General features: G+C 32.7%; 1 protein-coding gene across 1 annotated transcript in view; it reads left to right on the top strand.

Annotated features, from left to right (window-relative positions):
- Positions 1–15,325, top strand: part of Cdh12 (cadherin 12) — a 1,002,120-nt gene that overhangs the window by 243,676 nt on the left and 743,119 nt on the right. The window lies entirely within an intron of this gene.

Below are 15,325 nucleotides of genomic sequence, written 5' to 3'. Positions count from 1 at the left end.
CTTTCCTACGGTATCAGCTCTCAGAGGCAGAGTGTGTTCATCTCCCTATATCATTGCTCTGTAACAAGCTCAGAATAGACCCTCATGTATCATGGGCATTTAATAAATGTGTCTTATTTCATTAGCAAACATGAATCTCCATCTCCAGTGGAAGCACATCCACCAACTCATTGCTATATTTCATGCTTTATAAAATGTAAATGAGTGCACAGACAAGTACATTTTATTCTCACAAAATGAGATATTTCTACTCAGCAAAATATGTAGCAGCAACGCTGAAAAAAAAGTCAAATCTTCATTTCTTGCATGTTTTCAGATATAGTGTTTTCTACCCATAAATGTGTTTGTTTTGTGATTTAAGTGTATAATAAACCTGTCAAAGGGGCCAGATTAAAGTTTTCTCAGGTGTCCCCTCTCATTTTATGAATATATGTCGATATATGTATGACACCCAGTGTCAAGAGGAGCCTTCAGTTGAAACTATTCCTTAAGCGTTAATAAAAAGATCATCTCCCCACATCATTCACTGGCACAATCTTACTCATCCTAGTAATATACATCCATGCATATGTATTTTGGTCACATTTAATCTCTCCTGGAACAAATCAAGATATGAATAAATACATAAAGAACACTTTGGAAGCAGAATGTTCTGTCTATTTCAAATCTATACTAATGAATTCAAATATATAGATTAAAGGAAAGTTTATTGACCATATAATAGATGAATGGTGTTTGAAATTTAAGTAATACCTTGGTGACATGGAGTGAGAATGATACCAAAATAAAACTTACATACACTCATGATCATAAGACGTAAGTAGGAAGTATTCAATATTAATATTTGTATGTAACACATTTAAATTCTTATTGAAGTTGTATTTTTCTGATGATGACATTTGCAACTTAAACACATACTTAGTATGAGACTTTCACATTCAATCTCCCAGAATCAAGAACAGAAACTGTTTCAGGCTTTCCATTTGCACCTCCTATTTGTAGAAGTTGATAGTGTAGATCAAAATTTAGCCCTGGGGATGTGGAATGTGGGTTCATCATTAGACCATAATGCTCACCTGCCAGGGCTGCCTTGGGTTATTGACAGAGTGACCAGAAAGGAGGTAAAAACTTGGGGAGAGAGGAGTAAGGCGGGTGCATTGGTCTGGAAAAGTTTGCAGTTTTGACTAACAAGCAGATTTTTTTCTTACTTACTCAGGTTTCACAGAGCAAAGACAATGAGTAAAGAAGAAGTACAGATTATATCTCTTTTATTTCTGGATAAGTATTTGATTATTTATTACACGCCCAGTGTGACAAGTTCAATCACAATTCAAAAGTGCAAATAGAATAGGTTTTATTATCATTATCAGCCTTATAACTCCAATTCAAAGAACTAAAGGAAGTGGCTGTGAAAGTAAACACAATTATTATAAAACAGTCTATTTTAGGCTGACAGTATCTCCAGTTTAAAAGCACTCCAGAGAAACAAAATATCTGAACTGTTTTTTTTATGAATAGCAAATACTCATACTTAATTTCTTTTGCTACATCATTTTATCATCAACACTGTAAAGTAGTAAAAATCATTTTATTGAATGTAATTTACTGAGTTCTTTTCCTCTGGGGGTGTACCCTGCATGATCCCCAACATTAAATATTTTCAAAGAAGTCTAAATGTAAAGAAGAGGCCGTGAATTTGTTACAAATTCAAATTACAAATTAAAGTTACAAATTAAAGACCTTGCTATTTAAAGTTTGTCAATTATCTCTTAGTTTACCTTGTTTCTATTATATTTTTTAGGCCTCAAAAAGAAATAGCCTACTAAGATCTCCAGGGCATAACGAAGACTTCCCAATAGGACCATATAGTTATTATTCTACAACCAGAGTATTGGTAAGTTTAGGACTTTCCTACAAGACACTCAGTCATAATTTTCTTAGGAAAACACATAAAATGAATTATAATGCACAAAGTTCCCTTTAAATCAAAGGGCAGAGAGGAAACTTAAAAGTGAGAGACAGAATGACAGCCATTACAACATTTAGCTCAGCTCTGCTGGACCACTGTCAAACAGTTGTGCTGACCTCATGACTTTCCAGTGAATATGGCTGTGCCACTACTTACCTGTAGTCATCTCTGAAAATATCTAACTTCCACTCAGATTCAAATGCTCTGGAGAAAAAAATGATGCTCCAGTTTTAAGGAATTAAAACATATATTGGATTACCAAAATATATTCCAAGAAAATTAGTGAAAATGATCAGACAAGAAATCAAATAAAGACTAGTGAAATTGCATAATAGAATAAAAATAAAGCTGAAAACACAGTGTTGTAAATTTTAAAAAGGGAGGTATCTGGGGATTTAGGGACATGAGAATGTGGATTGGTTAGTTGGGATTGGTGTTAGAAAAATCTTTCAAAAGATATAATGTGCCTACTGTAAGTGGAGGTCAGTGTTTACATGGATGCACTCTGATGAGTCTACCAAGCTTCATTGGGTACTTTAAACCTATGGTCATATAGGTACTTATGGCTAATTTTGGTAGCTAACAAAACAACATTTGTAGTCATTAAGAGGATAAATTATTTTAAGGAGGATTGATGGTGGACAGGAGGGTATATGAGTGGTAAGTATAAGTGGTTAACATGCAAAGTATACATATATGAGGTTGTCACAGCAACAGCAAAACAACAACAATAAATAATAATAATAATAATAATAATAATAATAATAATAATAGAAAAGTATCCCATCTTCTATTTGTCCGTTTATATCTTCGTTTTGCCATTCTGTGTCCTGATATTTTCTTTTATTTTGAATGTATACATGATGCATAATATTGTGCTACCTTCCTTCTTCAAATTATATTCTAAATTTCTTCAATAGGACATTGTGAGAACAAAAAGTTGCATAATTATAATCTCATAGGCTAAGTTTATTTATTTATTTGTTTGCATTTGTCCTGTGGCATTAATTTTGATAAATGGTGGGTCTCGCTTCAAGTTTTCTCCCCATGAAAATAATCTCCATCTTCCTTGTTCTTGTCTTTCATGTTGAGGCAGGTTACTTACATTCTTGTGTTCAATATCTGTAGTCCATTCAAATACCCACAAGTCATTGCTAAGTATACTTAAATTCTGCCATTCTTAAATTTGCTCAAACTTAGGAATTGGATGAGCTAATCCTATTTTTGGGAACTCTAGTCTTTAAAAAGACCAATGTGACAAAATGATGTTAAAAAAAAAATCAAAAGAACAAAATGGATCAAGTTTACTTACTTATTGAATTCATAAAAAAAAGTTTAATTAGTCGGGGATGATTGTCATGTCTGTGACTGAATTGATAAAATGAGTGGTTTTAGAATTTAATGAAAAAAGTTGACTGGAGTGTGCATGTCAGCTCTTTATCAAATCTAAGGTGTCATGATAACCTCCATGCCAATAACGTCAAGTCAGAACCTGAATATAAATTTAGAGAGAATGTCTGAGATAAAAATGTGTTGATTTCTGACATGAAAGTTAGAAGAGAATAAAAATCAGTGAGAGCATATTAACTATATTCAGTAATAAACTCTAAAGCTTAAGATAAAAGATCTTGTTAGAGGCCACAGTTAAGTTTGAATTCATAGTTAAGTTGAGCAGATTAGTCTAGAATGGTCAGTCTTCATACACTATCATTTTACTAAAAGCTTGTGAATATTTTAGTAACAATGTATAGCAGCTTACACGGAGTTATTTACTATATTCCTTAAAGCATATCAAAATGGCCAAATACATGTTTTCTTTTTTTATATTGAAAAATAATTGTGTTATTTAAAAAATGTATTATGATCATAATCACTATACTTATTTAACAAAACATGTGTAGACAATAGAGTAAAACTTAAATAAGAGAATAATAACAAATATTAAAATTTTAATATTTTGAATGTACTTGACTGCAATAATAAGGAGAAATTCTTTAATTTCCAATTTAAAAACAGGAAAGGGGGAAACCCTTCACCTAACTGAACATGTATCAGATATTAATGATTTTACAAAGTAGAGATAATTTAAAATTGTTAACAAAATTGAAATATATATATACATATCTGAAAATCTTGTTAAAATTATATGTGTTAATTTTATAATTTAAACAGATAGTTTTTATATTGTTCTGTGATTAGAATCAAACAAATTTTGATTCAATTCAAATTCAATTTCATGTTTTTTATTATTGTGATTCCATGACTCTGGGCTGAAGATTTATTTCTGACTTGTTAAACATGCAAATTGGGTACTCATTCAATGTGAGACTTTTTTTTTTAAGTTTTGGCACAATGTTTTGATTCCTCTTAGATCTATCATGTCTTTGCACACCTATCGAGTTTTCAAGGCTTAACTACTTCTAGCATCAAAAGTAAGAACCAACAAAGTTATAAGGTTAATGTGACCAAATCAAGATTTGAAATTAGACTGAAAGCAGTTTGGATAGAACTCAATCACAGAATGAATCATTTACTTTGTATTTAGAGATATGTTTTAGTGACTTATCAAGGAAACCAAGAAGGGACTATGATGGATACCTTGTCAAGATCCCACTGAAAAACTTCACAGCTCCAGTAACAACTGTTTTCTAGGTTTGTTTTCTAGGTTGGTGACATATTAGCATATAATTTGACATTTTCCCTACCTCTTTTGTCCATGCACACACACACTATCTACTTTTTCTTTAACATCTACAAAATCAGATTAGATAAACAACACTGAAACTAAGATGACATCATCCTAGTGTTGAAGAGATGGTGTACATAACTGGAAATTGGAACGACCTGCGTATTTTAAAATTGAATTTTTTAACTTTTTGTTTAATTATTTTTAAACTTACATTCAGAAATATGCCTCACATCCAAACAAGACAACAAAGTACCTAAAGGCATTTTTAAAAATAAAATCACGTATCTCCTTGATTTCGCTATTGTACTGTGTAGAAATTAGGTTTGTGCTCTACAGTATATGGGAAAGCAAATAACATATGGTATTCTACCAGCATTTTGAACATTTGTATCCTAAATATTGAGCTAAGAATTTAAGATATAAAAATAAATTACATATAATAGCAATTCTTAAAGTTTATCAGGGAGAGAAAATGCTTAGGTCAGAAAATTCAGTTTTAGTGTGAGTGCTATGAAAAACAGTTTCTCTTGAGTGCTCTAAGGCGTAAGGAGGGACTTAATATATTGCTAAAGATTCTCTGGGGTGCCAAGAGAAAACATTTCTCTCATTTTGGAAAGAAATTAACCAAACATTAAAATATGTTATGTACCTGTCTATAAGATGTTGATTTGAAGGAGCCTGAATTTCACTGAGGTGTTGGATTGAAGTTTGATTGAAACTATGAAGAAAAAAAAAAATTATTCCTGATGCATTCGTCAGTGAAAAAAAAAAGGACTAGGCTGAGCAATCTTAAACAGAATCATGGCCCATTTGTTTAATCATCCATTCTTTTGATATGTTTTATTCCTTCTAAAAATTTAAAATCTCAGCCATGTATTATGGTACCTTGGGGTTGACTTTCCAGGCTCCAGTGTTTTCCTGCCTTGTTGCAGATGTGGCCACTAGTTACAATGGTACTTATCCTAGCTGTATGGTAAAATGGTTGGTATCATACAAAAAGAACCTCTGGCCTCTTCAAAATGATTAATATTCATGTAAACAATGAATTTTGATGAAGAAGGCCAGCCACCCTTATTAAATTCCTAAGAACATTCTGTGTTTGAAAACTACCTAGAAGTATTACTAGACATGTCAAGTTGTCACTAGATACCATTTGCTTGGCTGCTGATAGTTTGTCCTTACCACTAGAGAGTTTCTTGCCCATTAGAGCTACCAGGATGACTTTAGGTTATCATTTGGACAATCATGAGGGCCATTGTCCAACTTGTGTGAGAGGTGAGAAATCTTAATCAGATATTTCAAAGTGAACAAGGTCATGACCATACCTTGTCATTTCAGAATAGAACAAAGTGCAGTAGAGGTAGAGACCACATATTTGACATGATGGCCTGTGTCAAATCCAAAGGAAACTCAGTTTTACCAAATTCCAAAAGGCCTAGGGAAAAAATGTGTTTTTGTGGTGCCTATTAACATAACAAATCACATGCTAGACTCCAGGATCCCTTGGTATCCCAAGTAACCATTACACAGCTTTAAGTCCCTGCTTGCATTCTATCTCTTCTCAACTCCTCCACTTCATAAACTAGCAGCCACTCTCTTTATAATGCTGCTATTTTAGTTATGTTCTCTCATAATCTCTCTCTCTCTCTCTCTCTCTCTCTCTCTCTCTCTCTCTCTCTCTCTCTCTCTCTCTCTCCTTCCCTCTCCCTCTCTCCCCTCCCTATCTGCTCTCACATATTATTCGTCTCTTTATTCTTACTGCCATGCACTGTACCACTTCTCTCATGCAAGGCCAGTCTCTTCTGTCCATGTTTTGTGGGGATTTTTTGTTGATATTTTATTTACTTATATTTCAAATGTTATTCCACCCTCTCCTCCCATTCCATCTTCTCCCTGCCCCCCTGTTTCAAAGAGGGAGCCTATACACCTACCACTCCCATCTCCCCACCCTGGCATTCACCTACATTGGGGCATCGAGACTTCCAAGGAACAAGGGCCTCTTCTTCCGTTGATGCTGGTCAAGGCAATCCTCTGCTACACATCCAGCTGAAGCAATGGGTCCTTCCATGTGTACTCTTTAGTTGGTGGTTTAATCCCTGGGAGCTCTGGGGGGATCTGATTGGTTGATATGGCTGTTTTTCCTATGGGGTTGCAAACCCCTTCAGCTCCTTCAGTCTTTTCTCTAACTCCCTATTGGGGACCCTGAGCTCAGTCCAGTGGTTGGCAGCAGGCATCTGCCTCTGTATTTGCCAGGCTCTAGTAAAGCCTCAGAGGAGACAGCTATATCAGGTTCCTGTCAGCAAATACTTCTTGGCAATAGTGTCTGGGTTTGGTGTCTGTGTATGGGATGAATGCCCAGGTGGGGCAGTGTCTGGATGGTCTTTTCTTCAGTCTCTGTTCCAGACTTTGTCTCCATATTTCCTCCCATGAGTAATTTTTTCCCTCTCCTAAGGACTGAAGCATCCACACTTTGGTCGTTCTTCTTCTTGAGCTTCATGTGGTCTGTTAATTGTATCTTGGGTATTCTGAGGTTTTAGGCTAATATCCACTTATCAATGAGTGCATACCTTGTGTGTTCTTTTGTGACTGGGTTATCTTATTCAAAATGATGTTTTCTAGTTCCATCCATTTGCTTAAGAATTTCATGAATTCATTATTTGCAATAGCTAAGTAGTACTCCATTGTGTAAATGTACCACATTTTCTATATCCATTCCTCTGTTGAAGGCTTTCTGGATTGTTTCCAGCTTCTGGGTATTATAAATAAGGTTGGTATGAACATAGTAGAGCATGTGTCTTTGTTATATGTTGGAGCATCTTTTGGGTATATGCCCAGGAGTGGTATAGCTGGGTCCTCAGGTAGTACTGTCTCCAATTTTTTACTTTCTTCCATTTCTTTGAAATCTTTCAGCTGTTCTTTGTCTCTCATATCTACAATAAAACCTTTCCTTCAACTATACCATTGAAGGAGGTATTTTCTCATGTTATACAGCTTGCTGATGCACAAGAGCCTAATAACTTGGCAAGAATAATTTTTAGTACATGTAAATATATAGAGACTTCAAGCATTAAATCTCAGAGAATATAGAAAAGCCTACAAAGATACACCCATACATCAAAAATACTATATTTCTTTTTATACTTGTGCTACCTTACTTTATTTGTAAAAATTAACATACACATTTTAAACAAAATGTGCTTTTAGCAAATTTTTCCTCAATGTGTCCCCCTGAAAGATCAAAATTAAATCCACAGTATTTACATATCTTATTCTTGAATGACAACCATTCCCTCTTCTTATTCAGACCAGTCCTACTGGAATTGACATAGATGTTCCATGACCATATCTCAGTGCTAGCAAAAAGGTTAATTTAGATATAGGTAGGCATGGATTCAGCCTTGATAAAACAGCACCCTGAATCTTGGTATTAGCTGGCCTTTGAAGGGTAAGGATTATGGAAGATAAGTTACTGATTAATTGTAGAGTCCTTCTACTCTATCTTCAGAGGACTAATGCCAGTCAGGGTCTTTGTGCTTCTCTCTGATAATCACTGTAGGACTTTGTCTTTGCTATTACTTGATGATGAATTGACAGAAGACCTTGAAGTTTTATGTAAGGACCATCAGGCATTATACTATGGGAAAGGTAATCAATAAAAATAAATATTTATTTTCAAACACTGGCTCATAATTATAAACTTGGATGCTATATTTTCAGTGGAGGTACCTAAGCAATAGGCCCAGGAGAATACATAGTACAAATGATGTCTAAACACAGTGTGCCAAGTAATTATTGCATGCTTGAGAAACAGAAAATTTTCATCTATTCAGTCCTTAGATTTATTGAATCCAGTCTTCATTGTTGAATGTATTCTGCTTATTTACTCGGAGTTTATAAGTAATCTATTTTAATGATATTCTCAATCACAGTCTTCAAGGTAACACAGACTTAACTGTCATGGGAGGATCAATAAGCTGGAGGAGGACAGAATGTCCATGCTCTATCTTCTCTAAAAGGTTTATCTGGCTAAAATTGATGGAGGTATGGATTCTAGAATCAGTGACATGCTGGATGTGGTAGCGACTTTGCAGCATGGGATGGCTTTTGCTGTCAAGAAACACACTTGTACCCTGAGTCCTTGTGATCAGAATGATTATTGTATATATATTCCCATCCCTTTGCTATATAAGAGCCACAGAAAGGTGATAAAGCAAGCTAACATACTCCATTTTAGAGAGGGTAATGTTATTTAATCATCTATTTTCCAATGGAATATATTGCACTAACACTTTTCTATACATATATACTGTGACTGTTTAAGACTGAATTTGATTTTCTCTTAATTTGTATGTTGTCTATTTTAATGTGTGCTTTTTGCTGTATATACAAAGGAGGCTTCTTGATTTCAGAAGGGAGATTTATTAAAAAGTCTGGGATTCTCTATGACTGCTTCAGTACCTCAGGATATCTGGCTTACATGTGGGTTCTGGAATAAAAGTACTTGGTATTATAAATCACATCTTGGAGGTAATAGACCAAGGAGAGGAAACAGGGAAAAGACTAAAGTCAAAAAATACAAGAAAATCCTGAAATTTACCAGCTGAAGAAGCAGACTACTAATCACTAACTTTATAAAAAAAAATTACCTGTCATGCTAACTAATAATTTCACCTGCCACTTCTGTGTGTCTGGTCCACATGCTTAGGATGTTTTTTACTTCAGAACACACCCAATAGTTTTGTTCTTTAACTCTTATTCCTATGATTTTGCCAAAAGGGAGATCACAATTTCCATTGTCAATTTAATCCAGTTCTCACCCTCCCTAATACACCTTTTTATTCCCTTCTCCTCTTGTTTGCTTCAAATGAACAATCTCTCTACTAATGGACTTGTATCACAGCCATTATATTGAAATCTCTCTTACAAAGACATTCCCTTTTCTTTAACCAATTCATCTTGAACCATTTTACAGGAAAGTACCTTACAAATATTTTCTACATCCAGCATCTGGAATTGTTCTTATATTGCTTCCTTTGAAACATAAGAAAAAATACTTTCACCTCTGACTTTAGCAAGCCTGTTGTTATTGGTGTCACAGTAGGAAACCACAAAGGCCATTGTCACTTCTCCTTATTTGATCCAGAGCAACATCTGAAATAGAAGATTTTTTTCTCACTTAGAGCATTTCTTCTCACTGCATCTCAGTTTCTGGGATCCATGTTCTGTGGATTTTCCATTTTCATTCCTTATAAATCGGTTTTCCTTAGTGTTCACTGTTGTAATACCCTGGAACTACATCTTTGGGTATCCTATCCATCTGTTTATGCATATGTGTGTATATATATACAAGTTATACGTATATATGTATGCATTTATATATGTATATTTTTACTCCAACCTCTAATTCTGAGAAATGGATTAGTTTAATGAACTCCAAATTTACACTTCATCTGAATATTCCTTTAGAATGAACTTATTATTTGAAAGCCAGAATGTGCTCATTTTTCAAAGTACTTGGAGCATTCTTTATTCTAGAAAACTGACTTACATATTCTCTGAATCTAGCTCTTTTTGAAATGTCCCGTATTTTCACTTCTTTCATTCCTGATCTATCTTTTTACGTGAAGTTTCTGTGTTTTTGTATTTCCTGGGACCTGCTTCTGTATGAGGCTCCAAGTTAAAGTGAGTTTTCCACCTCTTAAATGCACCAGATGATCTATAATCCTTTGATTCAGAAATGTCAGAATTTTCACTCAGGTCAATAGGACCTGTGCTTGAGTGAGGGGAAAGTAATCAGGCCATTACATATAGCCTTTGTTTTCTAAGTTGAGCAAATGTTTCTTCCGGAGGCGGTATTATGTCAATGAAAAACTGAGAGTCAATTATCTTCAAACAAGATCCTTTCTCCAGTCAATAAAGAACATTTTCCCTTTTCGATTGGTAGACATGAGTTAAATGTTGGCACAGCATTCAAATACTCGTCATTCTGTTAATGAGGGTATGTTTTTCTTTCCATAACCCCAAAGGTTCTAGAGCATAATAAGAACAGATAGAATGTATTCACTGTGCTAAAATGACAAAATGCTTTAGAGAGTCGTAACTGCAAGGCATAATTATAGACACAAGAATGTTCTACTTGTCATCTCAGAAGAAACAGTAACATTGTTGTTGCTCATTTCATCATTTTCTTAAAATATTTTTCAAGCTTGTTCATTTCTTAACTTTTCTGCTTATTTTTTGTTTGTTTTGTTCAATGCAAACTTAGGTTATTGTGTTAAGCTGATAGTGAATAGCTGATAAGTTGATGTGGCCTTTGGAACAAGTTGTGAAAGCAAAGGAAACAAGAATTTAACATTTCCCTTCATTTATTCAGTACATTTTATAGTAATTAACAATTTAATGGTACTTTGCTTAATTGCTGAATGATTCTATCATGTTAGACTCATTTTAAGTTATCTAACTTCAGTGGAATATAATTTTTTCTTAAAACAGCACCTGTCATCTTGACTGGAAAAAAGATACACAAATTATTGGTTGAATGTAGTTAGCTGCTGCACACTGAGTCAACATAATTCTTATTTTTCACCCCCTCCCCCCAGTCAACATAATTCAAAGTAAGAACTCCTGCCCTTTCATAAAATAATGAAATCTTTACTACTTCCTGGCAGCTAATTATTTGAAATACTTCAATGAACTATTAACTCTTTAATAATTGGAAATAATAAATTGCTTTGGATGAACTGTATTATCTCATTCAATTGTTAATATTAAAAAAGGTTGGTTGTTTATTGAATCACCAGTATGTATATTTCTTTGCCTTATTTCAAAGAGAACTCAGATATAATAAATGTTAATTTTTCCGATTGACTTATGATACCCATGTGAACATATATGTGTATATATTCTTCTTGAAAAGTTTTATTAAAAAATTAAAAACAAGTAACATTGGTCTTCAGGATACTGTATCCAGTTTTTCACTCACAGTTGAAAAACATATTGGAGTTAATGTACTTCATATATATATATATATATATATATATATATATATATATATATCACATTATATATATCATATATATCATACATATTACATAAGATATATATGAAGAAAAGGGTTAATGTTACAGATTCTATAAAATCTCATTGTAATATTTATTACACATTAGACGTAGATTATTTGCATTTTTTGTTTTTGACTTTTTTTAAGATTTCATCATTCCAATTGATATATTATATTTTGTATCTGCCTAGGAATACTTCTGTTGCAATGTGATGGACTAATCAGATTAAAAGCCCTTACAGCCTCTTCTTAGTTGATGCAATCATTAGTTAAACTTTGAATATTTGAGTATTTGAACATTGTAGTGAATATAGGAACTGTTTTACATGATTTACCTCATTAAGTGAAGAGCTTATGTATTTATTGGGTGTGAAGATGTATCTGCTTTAAATCAACTAAAGGAAAATTCTTTGAGTTCAAATATTTGAAGTGCTTAAATTATGCATTTTTGTGTTATGGTTTTGAGAAAGTAAATGCATATCATTGCATTCACATACACATTTATGCAAGTGAAAATAAAAAGTTAATATCTATCTCTCTCTATATAGATATGACTGAGGAAATAGGTGACCAAACTAAAAACTTAAAAGTAATAGTAGAAAATATATATTCAGTGAAAAGTAGAGAATATCTTTTCTAAAGTTATTTGTGGAGTAATAAAAAATTAAATTCCAAGCTACAACAAGTATTTTCAACATTGCAAATATAATTAAAATGCAATATAAGACACAAAAATTTGTACTAATATTTTTACAATAAATTTTTAGTTATTATTTATACAAGCAGTAATGGATAATATTAACAGAGATAAAAATATAAATCTATGCATCAGTTCTAATACTGGAGATATACATAAGTAAGAAAGGATAATTAGTGATACATAAATGTCAAACAATAGCAATACTATGGCATTTTATAGGGTCTACAGTTTTTATGCATTACAGATATAGTAGGTTATCTATTAATTGTAACCATCTTATTCATCAAGGTTCTGCATGATATACTAAAACCCAAATAAATCAGATGGTTTGTATCCAACACTGATAGCCCTAGAGCTCAGTTTAAACCCAAAGTTTCTAGGGCCTGAATTAATTATAAATACCACTAAGAAAAATGATGTACTTCACAATGATATTTTGATTACTTTTATTATTAAGATATTTTAAAAATAATAAGTTAAAATCATGGGTTAGCATAGGGTATCAATATCTACCAATATTATATGAATGAATATTGTCAAATGTGTTTCATTTGAGGAACCAATGAATGAATGTTGTGCAATTCTTTTACTTTTTTTGTGTGTGTGTTAAGATCAAAAAACGATGTGCATGATACATGACTGTTAAAAAGATTATAAACATTTTTAAATAGGATATATATATGTGTATATATATATGTGTGTGTGTGTGTGTGTGTGTGTGAATATATTTACTAATGTTCTATTGAACAAATTTTTCACTGTAACAAAACTAAAATTTCTTCTTAAGTAATTTGGTCACATATTTTGTATAATTTCATAATATTTTAATTATAATATGGTATTTTTCAGGTATTTTACTAATCCATAAATAGTTTTATTTTATAAAGCAAATAAAAATGAAAATGGTGAGCTGATGAGCTGGTTCATTGATTAAAAATACATGCTTCTCTTCCCTAGATTCTGAGTTCAATTCCCACCAACAAATTCTTGGCTCATGAGTGAATCTCTAAAGCAATCTGATGCACTCTTCTGGCATGGAAATGTACATACAGACAGAACACTCACATATTAAAAATAAATTAATTAATTAAAAATGTTTTAAATTAAATGAAAATAATAACCTCTATAAATAAATTTATGATATTTCATTAAGTATTGTGACCAAAATTCAAATAAAATTATATTTTTTTAATCATTTAACAAATAAAATTGTATTTGAGCAATAGTACAAAAAGAATCATCTGGATCCATATAGAACCCATAGGATTGAAAATCATTCATTTTGGGCACATCCAAAATAAAATGTCCAAATTCTTACTTTGTTTTTACTTTCCTCAAGTAATAATTTTTAATAGGTTTTACTCCAAATGATTTTCCATGCCAAATATTTTTTTACCAGCCCAATATGCTTTTCTTCATGCTAGACTGATTGATTTGATGGTAATAAAAGACATTGAATTTTATGGTACAGTCTCTAGATAAGAAGCCTTTTTTTTTTTTTTTTTTTTTTTTTTTTTTCAAATCATAGTGTGGCTGAAGGGTTGGCAAAAAGATAATCACATTCTAACTATTCTGGTAATTTACATTCTAATAATCTGAAATATATAGCTGCAAAATCTCCATTTGACTGTGCCCAGTACATGGGTTTAGACTTTATGATAAAAACATTTCACATCTTAAACTCAGAATTTTACCACCAATTTATAAATGAAGGTGTAAGTACAACAATATTTAATGAAACTACAGAAGCATGTAGAACAAAGAAGGAAATAACAACATTACTAGAATACTAGAAGATAAGTGAATTTCTGTTGAGTGTACTTTGGTATCTCAACTTCTAGAAATATCGATCTCCTTGGTTTTAGAAACAGATGAAGAGGGAAACAGAGATGATGGCATTTCCCATCATACATAGGAAGATATTATTTTCTGAAACATTTTTTAAAGCCATGTGACTGTTTCCTTACGGAATTCATTCTGGGTCCATCACAGTATTCCATTGTTCTTCATGTATATTTTGTCAATGCCATGCCACCTTAGTCATAATATCTCTGTAAAATTTGAAATCTGGTTCCTGAGATAATTTGGAATAGATGAAGCATAGCATCATAATAAAAGTTATATGTTATAAAGTTTCAGTTATCAATGTAACAACTGAGAAAAACTCAGTGCATCTCCCTATATTAAATCAGACATGAGAAAGTTGTGACTACCCTTTCCAAATATATACAATTTAGACTTTGAGGTTAAATACAAAACAAGAAAAGAAAAAAATATAAATATGAATGAATCATGTTACACAAATTAATGTCCTGTATGTGAAACCCTAAAATATCCATGAGATGTAAAAAGATAGTAATCAGAAAATGATGTCAAAATGGCAAATAAACATGAAAAAGTTATTCAATGCTTTTAGCCATCAGAGATATGCAGACCCCCAGCCAAAAATTCAATGGAGCTTGGAGAGCCCAGTGGAAGAGGTGGAGAAAGGATAATAGAAGCCAGAAGAATCAAGAATACCACAAGATCAGAGTCTACAAAATCAAATAAACAAGCCTCATACGAGTTCATAGTCAATCAGGGACCCTAAATAGATTTGAGTTAGGTTTTCTGCATATATGTTATGGTTGTATATTTTGGTGTTCTTCTGGGATTCCTAACAATGGGGTCTAGAATTGATAGCTCTGACCTTGACTGCTTTTGGGACCACTATCTTCCTACTGAGTTGTCTCATTTAGCCTTGATATGAGGGATGTGCCTAGTCTCATTGTAATTTCTTATAACATGTTCAATTGATAACCCTGGGAGTCCTGCTGTCTTCTCAAGGGAAATGGTTTGAGGAGTGGGGAGTCTTCTTTTTTACTCAATTTTTGTCCTTTACACAAATTATAGGCATGTATTGCACCA

Source organism: Arvicanthis niloticus, chromosome 19 (genome assembly GCF_011762505.2).
Source record: "Arvicanthis niloticus isolate mArvNil1 chromosome 19, mArvNil1.pat.X, whole genome shotgun sequence".
NCBI classification, from domain to species: domain Eukaryota; kingdom Metazoa; phylum Chordata; class Mammalia; order Rodentia; family Muridae; genus Arvicanthis; species Arvicanthis niloticus.
The sequence above is the reverse complement of the archived record's forward strand: the minus strand, read 5'-3'. Positions and strand labels throughout refer to the sequence as shown.